Genomic DNA, 15,519 nt, shown 5'->3' with positions numbered 1-15,519 from the left:
GTGCTTACTATGCATCTAGTCTTTTTCTTGGTGAAAAGATAAAGTAGTGAGCAGAACAGACAGAAAAAAATGGTCTAATGGGAGTTACATTCTTGTGGCAGGAGACAACATATAAGGGCATAAACAAGTTAAATATAATATTTCTGAATATAATAATAAGTATACTCCAGAAAATAAGGCATGGAAGAGAGCAGAGTGTGGGAGGGCATGCAGGACAGGGAAATCCATATTGTTCTGGAGGTGAAACCTAACGGGACAAAGGAGTAAACCACCTGGATGTTTGTGAGAGAAACATTCCCGGCAGAAGTCAATTTCAAAGGCCCTGAGACAGAGACATTCTAGGAGAGCTTGAGGAAAGCCAGGGACCATCAGCGCTGCGATGGAGTGAATTATGGAGTAATTAATAGGAAATGAGGTCAAAGATATAACTCAGGCCAGAAACTGTAGTGCAGACGAGCCCTTTATGAGCTTTACTCTGACTGCCATGGAAAACCACTGGAGACTTTTCAGCACAGAGTGACAAGAATTGGTATTGAGTATCAAAATGATAATTCTGGCCACACTGTTGATAATCAACTCTCTGGGAATAAGATTGAAAGAAGGGAAGTTGTAAAGTTTCCAGTTAAAAAATGTGTGGGATTGACAGTAAAATTGAGTCAAGGATGATTCCAAGATCTTTGGTTGAGCATCTGAAAGGAGGATTTTCAAACCATATATCTGATAAGGGCTTACTATCCAAAACGTATAAAGAATTCATATAACTCAACAGCAAAAAAACAAACAATCTGATTAAAGAATGAGCAGAAGATATGAATAGACATTTTTCCAGAGAAGACACGTAGATAGATGGCCAGCACGTACATGGAAAGATGATTACCATCAGTCATCATCAGAGAGATGAAAGCCAAGCCCACCGTGAGACAGCACCTCACACCTGTTACAGCCGGAATCACCAGCGCAATTTGCTGTAATCTTACAGAAATTGCTGCTAACTGTTTTCAGTACATACCTTGGGATGGGTTTTCCCAATGAACAAGTTCTGAGTCACGTCAAGTAATGACAAGCACTGCAAATATGGGCTTTCCCAGGGAGCTTCCAGATAGATCCAATAATTACTGTTTTCATAATCAAATAGTTAATTTTTCAGGTCAAAATTCAGTTTATTTTTTTCCATTTTCAAATGCTTTCATGACTTTTGTAATTTTGCTTTTTTTTTTATTATGAGATGATAACTCCAGACCTGATTATTTTGAGTTACTTTACCTCCTTGGAAAATGCTTTCAAGTGTATCTTTATTCTTAAAATTCTGATTTTCAAAATGTTTTTACTTATATTAAATAAAAATACAATTACATTTCTTCTATAGATAAATGGTGACTTTTGGCAAAAAGGAAGAAAAATGCATCATACCATGGACAGGTTCCCTTTAACAGCTCCTTGTTTTGGAGGTGGTTAATATATTTGTTTTACCTAAAAAATGCCAGTTTAAGTTTTCTAGTTTACCAAGTTAGAGAATAATTTGGATTCTTTTTTTTTTTTTTTTTTTTTTTTTGCTGTACGCAGGCCTCTCACTGTTGTGGCCTCTCCCGTTGCGGAGCACAGGCTCCGGACGCGCAGGCTCAGCGGCCATGGCTCACGGGCCCAGCCGCTCCGCGGCATGTGGGATCTTCCTGCACCGGGACACGAACCCATGTCCCCTGCATCGGCCGGCGGACTCTCAACCACTGCGCCACCAGGGAAGCCCAATAATTTGGATTCTTAACACACATGGGTAAATAAAAGTCAATATCCTTATGGAGAATATAAGAGGCTTGAAAAATAAATTATGTATAAGGAGAAAAAACCTTCTCAGTGAGAAATAAACACGATTCAGAACCCTCATGATTCCCAGGAGTTCAGGAGCTCTTTTAAAGGTAGAGGAATCTCCTGTCCAGAGTTCTCCTTTATCACATATTACTTTTCCTAATCCAATCGTTTGAAATAAAATTTTAGATGGAATAAGTGGTATGTAACACACAGACACACACACAGACACACACACACACAGACACACACACACACAGACACACACACACAGACACACACACAGACACATACACAGACACACACACACACAGACACACACACACACAGACACACACACACACACACAGACATACACACACAGACACACACACACACAGACACACACACACACAGACACACACACACAGACACACACAGACACACACACACACACAGACACACAGACACACACACACACACAGACACACAGACACACAGACATACACAGACACACACACACACACAGACACAGACACACACACACAGACACACAGACACACACACACACACAGACACACACACGCACACAGACACAGACACACACACAGACACACACACACACACAGACATACACACACACAGACACACACACATACACACACACAGACACATACACACACACACAGACATACACACACACACAGACACACAGACACACACAGACACACACACACACAGACATACACACACACACAGACACACACACAGACACACACAGACACACACACACAGACATACACACACAGACACACACACATACACACACAGACACACACACACAGACACACACACACACACACACAGACACACACACACACACACAGACACACACACACAGACACACACACACACAGACACACACACACAGACACACACACACAATTACTAATTTCCCCGATTTATTTCCAGCTGCTCCAGTTTCTTCTATGCTATGAGGCATCACCAAAGAGGATTGATGAAGGACCTGCATTACCAAGCAGGAGCGTGCCCTGTCCTCATTTTTCTTCCCCATGATCTAAACAGCTGGGGCTCTGGAGAGTTTGCAGTGAAAGCAAAAAGGTCTTGGCGTTTTAGAAAACCTTTGGTTCCAGATGCCAAAAAGAGTCAGAAATTGTGACAAGCAGGATAAGTAGGAAGCCGATCCTTCATCTTTTATGCAGAGGGAGCTCCTTCATCCTCAATACCTGCCCAGTTTTGTGAATATTAAACGTCCTAATTTATGAGACCTCAATTGCCAAACAGGAATTTGCTTAGATGACTGGTTATTTTCTTCCAAAAGGCGAATTTCAGCACATCATGAATTCTTCAGTGGGATCTTTGACAGATGCTTACTGAGCATACAAAATGTTCCATTCACAGTGTTATATATTCAGTTTTTACCTTCAAACCAGGGAACATACTGTCCCAAGGGCAACCCTTTTAGGCAGACACTTATCCACAATTTATAATGAGAAAATGAAGATTTATAGAGAATAGCTGGAAAGTAGCCTTACTGGAACTCAATCCTCAATTTCTGATTTAAGTCTTACTAAACCTTATATTGTGCGAGAAGGTCTCTTATGGCAGCTTGAAGTCTCTGAGGCCATGGAGATTGGGGACAGGAAAGGGTTTTGGGGAAGAAGTCCATTTAGAAATGTTTCCAAACTCTGCATGGTTCCACTAAATAAAAAAGCAATTTTCTTTTTCTTTCTCTTATTGTACAAAAAGCACTGCCTTGGCTGCCAGACCTCAAATCCAGTAATTTAGGATTAATATGCTGTACACACTAGTTTAGGAAGTATTATAACAGTGTTTTCATGGGGGGAGTGGTCATGAATTTCAATGAATACAACGACAACAATGCTTTTAGAAGGCAGCCTGTTTTGAAGTCAGGGGATTGTCTAGCCATATTATCAAATTACAATTTTAAAATGGATATACCTAAAGATAATAAATGTTAAAACTAACAAACAAAAACTGTATTTTTTACCTGGAAAATTTAGCTATGGACACAACTATGAGTATATGGTAGTAATCCTTGATGTACTAGTACCTATACTCACAACATCAATTAAGCACTTTTTAAAAAGTACCCAATACAGTAAAATGAGCTTTTTAATAAATTGTCAAATAACTACAATATTACTCATGATTTCAATTGGGAACCATTCCCCTGTTCTACTAGGAAAGTTCTGGGAAGTTTAATGAGGTTTTGGAAAACAGATGGGAAATTTATTAAGCTTTCTGAGTAACGAAGTGAGAACTTATGAATTTCTACTTTCAGAGAAAAAAAATATAACAGGCTTTTGTATTATAACATTGTCCTTCTATAGCCATGAAACAACAAAAGCAACAACAACAAAAAAGTATGTTCCCCCAACTCCCGTCTTTTTTCAGTATTTCTGAGACTTTTCACAACCAAAAATTTAAACGCTACTTAGAACTTTTAATCTTGTAATACATATGGCAACTCAAACACTCATATTCCCCAAACAAACGATATCTCTTGTTCAATAAACTCTGGTTGTAATGTATCTGCCTTGTAACCGGGAATGTATTAATGTACTATTAGAGCGTGTTTTATGTAAAGTTGTCTACTTATCACATATAGCAAGATCTGAGTCCATTTGCTAAATCACTTTATCACTTTAAAAATCATTTTTAAAAGAAAAGAAACACTGCAACAGTGTCCATATTTAAAACATTGGCTCAAGTTTTCTTTTGTAAAGCTTTATTTTGATATTTTAGACATATACCACTGTATGTATTTAAGGTGCATGACTTGATGTTCTGATATACGTATACATTGTAAAAAGTGTAGCACAGTCAGGCTAATTTACATACTGTCACCTCTATAACTACTATCGTGTGTGTTGGGGGTGGTTTATTTACCATCTATCCTCGCTGCAAGTTTCAAGTATTCAATATTGTTACATACAATCATCACATTATACGTTAGCTCTCTATTAATCTTATCTAACTGAAGCTTTGTTCCCTTGGACCAACATCACTCCATTTCCCTCCCCCTCCCCCGAGTCCCTGGCAACCCCCACTCTACTCTTTGCTTCTGAACGTGACTATTTCAGATGCTACATGTAAGTGAGATCACGCTGTACTTCTCTTTCTGTGTCTTGCTTATTTTGCTTAGCATAATATACTCCAGCTCCACCCATGTCAGAAATAACAAGATGTCCTCTTTCTGTAAGGTTGAATAATATTCCATTTTATGTGTATGCACATACCTCTATCCCTATGTATCTATGTACCTATCCATCTACCTGATCTATTTTCTTCATCCATTCATCTATTAAAGGACATTTAGGGTTTTTGCCATGTCTTGACTATTGTGAATACTGCTGTAATGAACATGGAGGTGCAGATATATTTTCAAGATACAGATTTCATTTTATTTGGAAATATATCCAGAAGTAGAATTGCTGGATAATGTGGCAATCCTGTTTAATTATTTTGAGGAATATTCATATTGTTTTCCATAAGAGTTGTACCAATTTACATTCCCGCCAGCAGTACACAGGGTTCCCTTCTTCACATCCTTGCCAACATTGTTATCCTTTGTCCTTTTGATAATAGTCGCCCTAATTGGTGTAAGGTGATATCTCATTGTGGTTTTGATTTGCATTTCCCTGAGAACTAGAAACATTGAGCAACTTCTCGTATATTTGTTGTTATTTAAGTTTCTTTTTTTGAGAAGTGTCTCTTAGACCCTTTGCTTGTTTTTAACTGAGTTATTTGTAATTTTGGTATTCAGATGTATGAGTTCCTTATATATTTTTGAAATTAACTCATTATTGGATATGTGGCTTGCAAATAATAATTCTTCCCATTCTGTAGAGTGCCTTTTTATTTTTTAAAAAAATTATTTTCTTTGCTGTGCAAAGCTTTTTAATTTAATATAGTACCACTTACCCACTTTGGCTTTTGTTGCCTATTCTTTTGGAGTCATAGCCAAAATATTATTGGCAAGACCAATGTCAAGAAGGTTTTTCCCTATGTTTTCTCCTAGGAGTTTTATGGTATCAGGTATTATATTTAAGTCTTTAATTCATTTTAAGTTGATTTTTATGTATGGTGTGAGATAGTGGTCCAATTTCCTTCTTTTGCATGTAGCTGTCCAGTTTTTCCAGCATCATTTTTTACAGAGACTGTCCTCTCATTGTGTGTTCTTGGAACCTTTGTCAATGATCAGTTGGCCATAAATGTGTGGATTTATTTCTGGAATCTCTATTCTGTTCCATTGGTCTATATGTCTATATTTATACCTGTACCATACTGTTTTGATTACTATAGCTTTGTAATACAATTTTAAGTTAGGAAGTGTGATGCCTCCAGCTTTGTTCTTCTTGCTCAAGATTGCTTTAGCTATTTGGGGTCTTTTGCAATTCCATATGAATTTAGGATATTTTTTATTTCTGAAAAAATTATCATTATGTTTGATAGGTATTTCACTGAATCTATAGATCACCTTGGGTAATGTGGATATTTTAGCAATATTAATTATTCCATTTCATGAACATGGGCTGTCTTTCCATTTATTTGTGTCTTTTAAAATTTCCTTCATCAATGTTTTATAAACTTCATTGTACAAGTCTTTCACCTTTTAAAGTTAATTCCTAAGTAATTTATTCTTTTTTGTTGCTATTGTGCATGGGATCGTTTTCTTAACTTCCCTTTCAGATAGTTCCTTGTTAGTGCATAGTGATGCCACTGACTTTTATATGTCAATTTTGTATCCTATGACTTTGTAAAATTTGTTTATTAGTTATAACAATTTTTATGGTGTCTTTAGGTTTTTTTAATATATATATATGATAATGTCATCTGCAAACAGAAATAATTTTACTTCTTTCTTTCCAATTTGGATGCCTTTTATTTCCTTTTCTTGCCGAATTGCTCTGGCTAGCACTTTCAATACTATGTTGAATAGTAGTGACATGAGTGGGCATCCTTGCCTTGTTCCAGATCTTAGAAGAAACAGTTTCAGTTTTTCCCTATTGAATATGATATTAGTTGTGGGTTTTTCAAATATAGCCTTATTGTGTTGAGGGATGTTTCTTCTGTACCTATTTTGTTGAGACTTCTTATCATGAAAGGATGTTGAATTTTATCAAATGCTTTTCTGCATTTATTGAAATATTTTTTTTTATCTTTTATTCTGTTAATGTGGTGTATCACATTGATTGATTTTTATATGTTGAACCATACTTATATCCTGGGCATAAATTCCAGTTGGATATGTTACATAATTCTTTTAATATGTTTCAAATTTGACTTGCTAATATTTCATCAAGGAGTTTTCTATCAGTGTTCATCAGGGATACTGGCCTGTAGTTTTCTTTTCTAATGCTGTCCTTGTCTGGATTTGGAATCAGGGTGATGCTGGCTTCATAACTTCATTTTAGGAGTGTTTTATATATTTTAGAAGGGTTTAAGAAAGTTTGGTATTAACTCTTATTTGAATGTTTTTTAGAGTTGACCTATGCAGCATTTTGGTCCTGGGCTTTTCTTTTTGGAAAGTTTGGCTTACTATTTGTAATCCTTGTTTGTTATTATTCTGTTCAGACTTTCTATTTCTTCTTGATTCAGTATTTAGTTTTTATGTCTCTAGGAATTTATCAGTTTCTTCCCGGTTATCCAATTTGTTGGTGTATCCTTTTTTATTTCTGTGTTATCCATTGTAATGTCTCCTCTTTCATTTCTGAATTTATTTATTTGAGTATATCTCTTTTTTCTTTATCTAAGAGTTTTTAAATTTTGTTTTTCTTTTAAAAAAACTACAACTCTTAGATTTACTGAAAGTGGGATATTGAAGTCTCCTACTATTGCTGTGTTTCTGTCAATTTTTCCCTTCAGATCTGTCAATATTTTTATATATTAGGTGCTCTGATGTTGGATGCATATATATTTACAATCATTGTAACTTTTTGTTGAATTGACCCTTTTTTTCATTATATAATGCTCTTCTCTCTATTTGGAAAATTTTTGTTTTAAAGTCTATTTTGTCTTATACAAGTATAGTATCTGAGATAAGGTCATATCTTGGACTGTAAGAAAAAGAAAAAAAAAGTGAAATCATATGGAGTATGTTCTCTAACTGTATCAGACTAGTAATCAATTCTATAAATATAACAAAAATCCCCAGATACTTAGAACATAGACATCACACTTCTAAAAAGAAAATCCACCTGTCAAAGAGGAAGCCTTGAGGGAAATTAAAAACACATTGAATTGAATGAAAACAGAAATACAATATATCAAAATTTGTGGAATGCAGTGAATGCAGTACTAAGAAGGAAATTATAGAATTAAATATTTATGTTAGAAACAAGGAAGTTTCAAGTTAACAATTTAAAAATCCCACCGTGTGAAATCAGAAACAGAAGAGCAATAAAAATCCAAAGCAACCAAAAAGAAGTAAATAAGAAAGATAAGAGCAGAATTCATTAAACTGATCACAGAACTCAACGGAGAAAATAAATGAGAAAGTAATCCTGGTTCTTTGAATAGTCTCTAGCAAGCCTAACAGAAAAAGAGAGAGAAGGCATCAATTACTAGTATCAGGAATGACTCAGGGGTGTCATAACAGAATCTGCAGACTTCAAAGTGACAATAAGGAAATACTATGGAAAAGTCCACACACACAAATTTGACAACTTAGATAAAATTAATGAAGACCTTGGAAAGTAAAAATTACCACAAGTCATCTGATAAGAATAGATCATTTGAATAGCTATTTACTAAGTAAGTTAAATTCTTAATTTTTAAAAATCCCCAAAATGAAATCTCCTGGCCCAGATGGTTCCACTAGAGAGTTCTACTAAACCTTAAGTAAAGAATCAACAATCTGTATATCTTCTTTGCAGAAATGTCTATTTAGGTCTTCTGCCCAGTTTTGGATTGGGTTGTTTGTTTTTTTGATATTGAGCTGCATGAGCTGCTTGTAAATTTTGGAGATTAATCCTTTGTCAGTTGCTTCATTTGCAAATATTTTCTCCCATTCTGAGGGTTGTCTTTTGGTCTTGTTTATGGTTTCCTTTGCTGTGCAAAAGCTTTTAAGTTTCATTAGGTCCCATTTGTTTATTTTTGGTTTTACTTCCATTTCCCTAGGAGGTGGGTCAAAAAGGATCTTGCTGTGATTTATGTCATAGAGTGTTCTGCCTATGTTTTCCTCTAAGAGTTTGATAGTGTCTGGCCTTATATTTAAGTCTTTAATCCATTCTGAGTTAGATATTTCTCCAAAGAAGATATACAGATCGCCAACAAACACATGAAAGAATGCTCAACATCATTAATAATTAGAGAAATGCAAATCAAAACTACAAAGAGATATCTCACACCGGTCAGAATGGCCATCATCAAAAAATCTAGAAACAATAAATGCTGGAGAGGGTGTGGAGAAAAGGGAACCCTCTTGCACTGTTGGTGGGAATGTAAATTACTACAGCCACTGTGGAGAACAGTATGGAGGTTCTTTAAGACACTAAAAATAGAACTACCATACGACCCAGCAATCCCACTACTGGGCATATACCTTGAGAAAACCATAATTCAAAAAGAGTCATGTACCACAATGTTCATTGCAGCTCTATTTACAATAGCCAGGACATGGAAGCAACCTAAGCGTCCATCAACAGAGGAATGGATAAAGAAGATGTGGCACATATATACAATAGAATATTACTCAGCCATAAAAAGAAATGAAATTGAGTTATTTGTAGTGAGGTGAATGGACCTAGAGTCTGTCATACAGAGTGAAGTAAGTCAGAAAGAGAAAAAGAAATACTGTATGCTAACACATATATATGGAATCTAAGAAAAAAAAAAAAAGGTCATGAAGAACTAGGGGCAAGATAGGAATAAAGACACAGACCTACTAGAGAATGGACTTGAGGACACAGGGAGGGGGAAGGGTAAGCTGGGAGGAAGTGAGAGAGTGGCATGGACATATATACACTACCAAATGTGAAATAAATAGCTAGTGGGAAGCAGCCGCATAGCACAGGGAGATCAGCTCGGTGCTTTGTGATCATCTAGAGGGGTGGGATAGGGAGGGTGGGAGGGAGGGATATGCAAGAAGGAAGAGATATAAGGATATATGCATATGTATAACTGATTCACTTTGTTATAAAGCAGAAACTAACACATCATTGTAAAGCAATTATACTCCAATAAAGATGTTAAAAAAAAAGAATCAACAAAAATAGTACACGGTATCTTCCAGAAAGTAAAAGAGGAGGAATATTTTCAACTCATTTTATAAAGACAGTTTGTCCCAATACCAATACCAGGCAAAGACAGTACCAAACAAAGCAAAATAAAATAAGCAAAAAACAACAACAAAAGAACCTACAGACCAAATCTCTCATAGATGTAAAAGCAAAAATCCTTAAAATTTTGAGAAATAAAATTCAGCAATATATATAAAAATTGCACATCACTAAGTACAGTTTATTCCTGAAATGTAAGACAGGGTCAGTATTTGGAAATCAATGAACATAAACCACTACATTAACAAGCTAAGCAAGAAAGTTGACATTGTCGTATTAATTGATACCCATTCATGGTAAAAACTTTCAGAAAAATGGATATAGAGGGGACCTAACTCAACCTGAGAAAAAAATTTCTATTAGACCTCTAAATTTAACATCATACTTAATGGTGAAAAGCTAAATGACTTTCCCCTAAAATAAGGAAGAAATGAAGAATGTCTGCACTCATCACTGGTATTCAATATGGTATTTAAATTTGTAGGCAGCAAAATAGGCAAGAAAAAGATCGTAATGTGATACGGATCTGAAAAAAGGAACATATCTCTCCTGATTTGCTTAATAATCTGTGTAAATAAATGCAAAGAATTAAAAAAATCGAAAATAGAAACAAAAGACCTAGAACTAAGTGCATATATATATATATATATATATATATATATATACATGTGTGTGTCTGTGTGTATATATATATATATATATACACATATATACATACATATATACAGGATTTAGGATGCAATGTAAATATATAAACATTAATTATATTGCTACATAGTAGCATTAATAGTTGAAAAATAAAATTTCAAAATATCATTTACATTCCCTCAAAAAAAGAAGAAATGATTTACCTAAATGCCAATCTAACAAAACATGCATAGGATTTGTATGATGAAAACTACACAATACTGAAGAAATAAATCAAAAGGGCAAAAAATAGAAAAATATTCTGTTTTCATTGCTTTAAGAAATCAACATAGTAAAGACGTCAATTCTCCTGAAATTGATATATAGATTATGCCATCCCTACCGAAGGGGCAGTGACATTATTCATAGATATAGAGAAGGTAATTGTAAAATGTCTGTGGAAATACAAAGCAACTAGAACAGCTAACGCATTCTGAAAAATAACAGTAAAGTGGACAGAATCGTCCATTTCAAGGATTATTATATAGCTACTCTATCCAAGAACGTATAATACTGGCAAAGAGATAGATGCAAGAAGCAGCACCACAGAGGTAGAACCAAGTAATTTTCAACGAAGCTGCTAAAATAATTCAATAGAAGAAGAATGGTCTTTGCAACAAACGATGCTGTTGTAACTGGATAACCACAGGCAAAACAGAGGTCAGCTAAGCCCCACAACTTACAGAAGAAAAATGAACTCAGACGTGCCATATATTTAACTGTAAATGGAAAGCTTATAAGACATTTTGAAAATAGCATAGGAGAAAACCTTTGGCACCTGTGACGTGCTGAAGAATTTTTGACATGACACCAAAATTATAATTTTTAAGAGAAAGAGCTGATAAATTGGGTTTGTAAAATTTTTTTAAATTTTTCTGCAAGATACCCTGTTAAAAAGATGAAAGATAAATTACAAAATGAAAGAAAATATTTGCAAACAACACGTCTAACAAATCCTCATATACAAAATACATAATAACTCATAAAACTCTAAGTCAAACAAATCACAAAATACAATTCAAAAATAGGCAAAAAACGGGAAAAGACATTTCATCAAAGGGAACATATATAGAGAGAAAATAGTCATGTAATATGTTATTCATCGTTGCTACCCTTTAGGGAAATGCAAATTAAGCCTATGATGAGAACTGCTAAAATAAAAAGTAGTGACCATTTCAAATGCTGGTGAGGATGTAGAGAGACTGGGTTTCTCATACATTGCTGGTGGGAATGTAAAATGTCACCACTACTTTGAAAAGCAGTTTGGCATTTTCCTTAAAACTAAATAAACATTTTCCATATGACTGAGTAACTGCCCTCCTGGGCATTTATCCCAGAGAAATGAAATGTCATGTCTACATAGAAGCGGGTATGCTATTATTCATAGCAGCAATAACTAAACACTGCAGTCAAATGTCCCTCAACAGATAAATGGTTAAACAAAACGAGGTCCATATTCCATATTCCACATCATGGAATACTACTTAGCAATAAACAGGGACAAACGATCAATATGCCTACATAGGGCATTATGCTCAGTGAAAAAAGTCAATCTCAGAATTCCACATAGTGTACGTTTAATCTATACAATATTCTCAAAATGACAAAATTATAGAAATGAAAAACAGATTAGTGGCTTCTAGGAACTAAGAATGGGGGGAGTGAGGGGTGTGTATAAAGGGCAGCATGAGGAAGATGGTTGTGTATTTGATTGTGGATATGGGCGCACAAATTTACACATGCTATAACTGATGTGAAATATACACATATTGTGTCAATGTTAAAATCCCTGCTTTTTATATTATACCATAGTTACATGAGGTTTACCCACTCGGGGAAACTGGATGAAGGGTACAGAGAACATCTTCTAGTTTTATAACTTCCTGTGAGTTGGAAGAGTTCACAAACACTTTTACATCCATATGGCCTTTAGGTTTGGCCTTGGTAACTGTGTTTACTTTTCCCAGAAGACATTTTTCTAACATGTTTTAAAATAAATATTTCTACAGCATTTTATTTATGTTGCAGGAGAGTATAAATAAAACCAAGATTTTAAAAAATGAACGAAAGGAAATAATAGTTAATCAGAATAAACGATTCAGCACACTGCTACACAAAGTAAAGTCCAAATATTTCTTCCTATCTTCCAACCTCCATCCATTCAGATTATGACTACCTAATTTTGTTTGCCTAAATGACAAAGAGACTGGGGAGAGTGACTCAATAATGTACCAGGAAATATTAAATGAAGTGAAACACAGACAGTTATTACTTGCCTGATCCCAGGCAAGCATCAGGTTGAGCCTAAGGATTATATGTTGCAAGACACACTCCTTGTGCTTCAAAGTTCTTGATCTAGTGAAGGAGGCAGGCTAGTGAACAATGACCACACAGAATGGACACCAATGTTACAACGTACATAAATTAAGAGGAATTATATTATAAATATACAGGAGAAGCTCGTGTGCCTGACTTGGAGAGGGGGACACAGGCCAAATTTCCCACATTAAAATTATAAAAATTAATAGAAATGAACAAAACACAGAAACTGTCCAAAGCATGTGAAAAATGACACAAATTTGGGGTATGGTTATAAACTTGAATTTCTTAAATGTGGGAAGGACGAACAGTCTATATATGTTAGGTAATCACCTTTACTAACTTCTCTCCTAATAATAATACTGCTTTTTTTTTTTAATACTTCCTTAGTTGTTATGCTACATTCTTTAAAGATGAAATCATTCATCAGTGATTTATCGAGTGTCTTCCATATGTCAGGTACCAGGGGTATTTATTCCCTACACTTTCCCTGCAAGGTAGCAGTCATAATTTGGTGATGAATTGCCCCTGGGAATATAGCCAGGAAATAGCAAATATGAGATTTTTTTTTTTTTTACTCAAGGTTACCTGATCCTAATTTTCTTTCCACTATATCATGTTACCTACTCTCTCATTAAAAAAAAAAGTGCTGCCCTAAACAGAGAAAACGTTGAATTCTCAAATGACATCAATTTCAACCATAAGCCATGCTTACGATAGATGGTCCCATGAGTCCTGTGATGCGATACACAAAGCTGGCATTCTCCTTGCTTTCCTCCTGTGACGGTCCTTTTGACTACTGCTCACAAATTGCGGTTATAAGGTTATAGCATAGTTAGCAATTGTACTAGTTTTAATCTAATATAATTTCTATGATATTTGCCGAGGTGATACACACCAGTACGGCTAAACAATTCTATAGAGCTGGCCACTGTTCTGACTGGCGAGTGTCACTTGTTAAACAGTCTCCATATTTAATTTGGTGCTTTCAGTGTTACCCATGGAGGTGTTACTCTCTCTCATTTTATAGAAGGAGATGGCGACTTTAAAGAAGTTTGGCAACTCACCAATGGTCAGATTCCCCCACTGGTTTTAAGACTGCTCTTTTCACTATTTAAAAATCACTGCCTTGATATATGTATACATATAGCTGATTCACTTTGTTATACGGCAGAAACTAACACAACATTGTAAAGCAACTATACTCCAATAAAGATGTTAAAAAAAAAAATCACTGCCTCTAAATTCAAGAAAAACATTCAATAAATATCTTCTGAAACTATTTCTTATTAAATGAATTTATGAAATATTGCTTAAAACATTATAAACAGAAAAAGTAGTATTTAGAAGCTGGCAGACAGCTAATGACTAGAAAAGTTAAGGAAGTATAATTAGGTGCATGTATAATATACACCACATTAAACTGAAGCCTAAATACTACAGTTAGCAGTCATTTCACTGCATTTATCTTTTTTGCTTCATGTTGTCAACTAAGAATTTGTTAGCACACTGAAAGTATCAGAAGAGAAGGAACTTATCAAATCAAACGTATCAGCTAGTGGCTGACACTCCACGTTCGCCAGAAGAGTATAGAACTGACAACATTAACACCATTCACCCGTATTAGGATGTGTCCTGTGTGTGAAAGATTGGGAAATCCACCAAAAGCTAAAGATACAGACTTTTGGACAACAGTAATGCACTGTTCATAGTAACACTAAGAACCAGTTTAAAGAGCGGTGTAAGTGGCACAGAGTAACGATCCACCCATGGCAGCCGGAGGGGAACGCAGAGGTGCTGTAGCCCCACAGAAAGGCCTGCGCTTAGGGACGGGCTGTGATGGGGTGTAGATGTGAGAATGAGGAGACAAGCAAATGGACGGAGCGGGTGAAGTTACCCAGGCCTCTGTCCACACTGATGCGAGACAAATATAAGGCAAGACCACTTGGAACAGGGAAGCTTTAAAGAAACGCAGGAGGACAGGAGTCAGCAGAAAGGAGCTGCCTGCACAGCCCCCCTTAAGCAGCCTGCAGCCCAGGAGGAGTCAGAGGCAAACATAAGGCAGGGGTGGGTATTCGTAGAGAGATTCAGATCAAGAGCTGAGGGGACTAAGGAGAAAAATCCAGACAAAAGCATGAGCAGATGTATAAGGCCAGAAAGGCATCGTCTTGGTAAAGGGAGAATGAGGGCCTCTGGTCTGGACACAGAGCAGGGCCGCAAGAGACGTGGACGGGAGAGTCAGGTGGGCTCGGTCCTGGGAAGGCTCTGAACGGCAGGCCAAGACTCCCCCTGGATTTAACACATACAGGAACGTAACAGAATTACGGTGATTTTAATCCAGAGTTGAAATTTATGTCTCTGTTTTCATTTCCATAGAATTGATTTTTCACTTTGGTATTCATTA

At 35.8% G+C, this 15,519-nt stretch overlaps 1 protein-coding gene across 7 annotated transcripts in view; it reads right to left on the bottom strand.

Moving 5' to 3' along the window:
* The window catches only part of SNTG1 (syntrophin gamma 1), a 479,377-nt gene that overhangs the window by 6,639 nt on the left and 457,219 nt on the right, over positions 1–15,519 (bottom strand). The window lies entirely within an intron of this gene.

The sequence above is a fragment of the Globicephala melas genome, chromosome 17, assembly GCF_963455315.2.
Source record: "Globicephala melas chromosome 17, mGloMel1.2, whole genome shotgun sequence".
In the NCBI taxonomy this organism is placed as follows: Eukaryota; Metazoa; Chordata; class Mammalia; order Artiodactyla; family Delphinidae; genus Globicephala; species Globicephala melas.
This window is presented reverse-complemented; position numbering and strand designations above follow the sequence as displayed.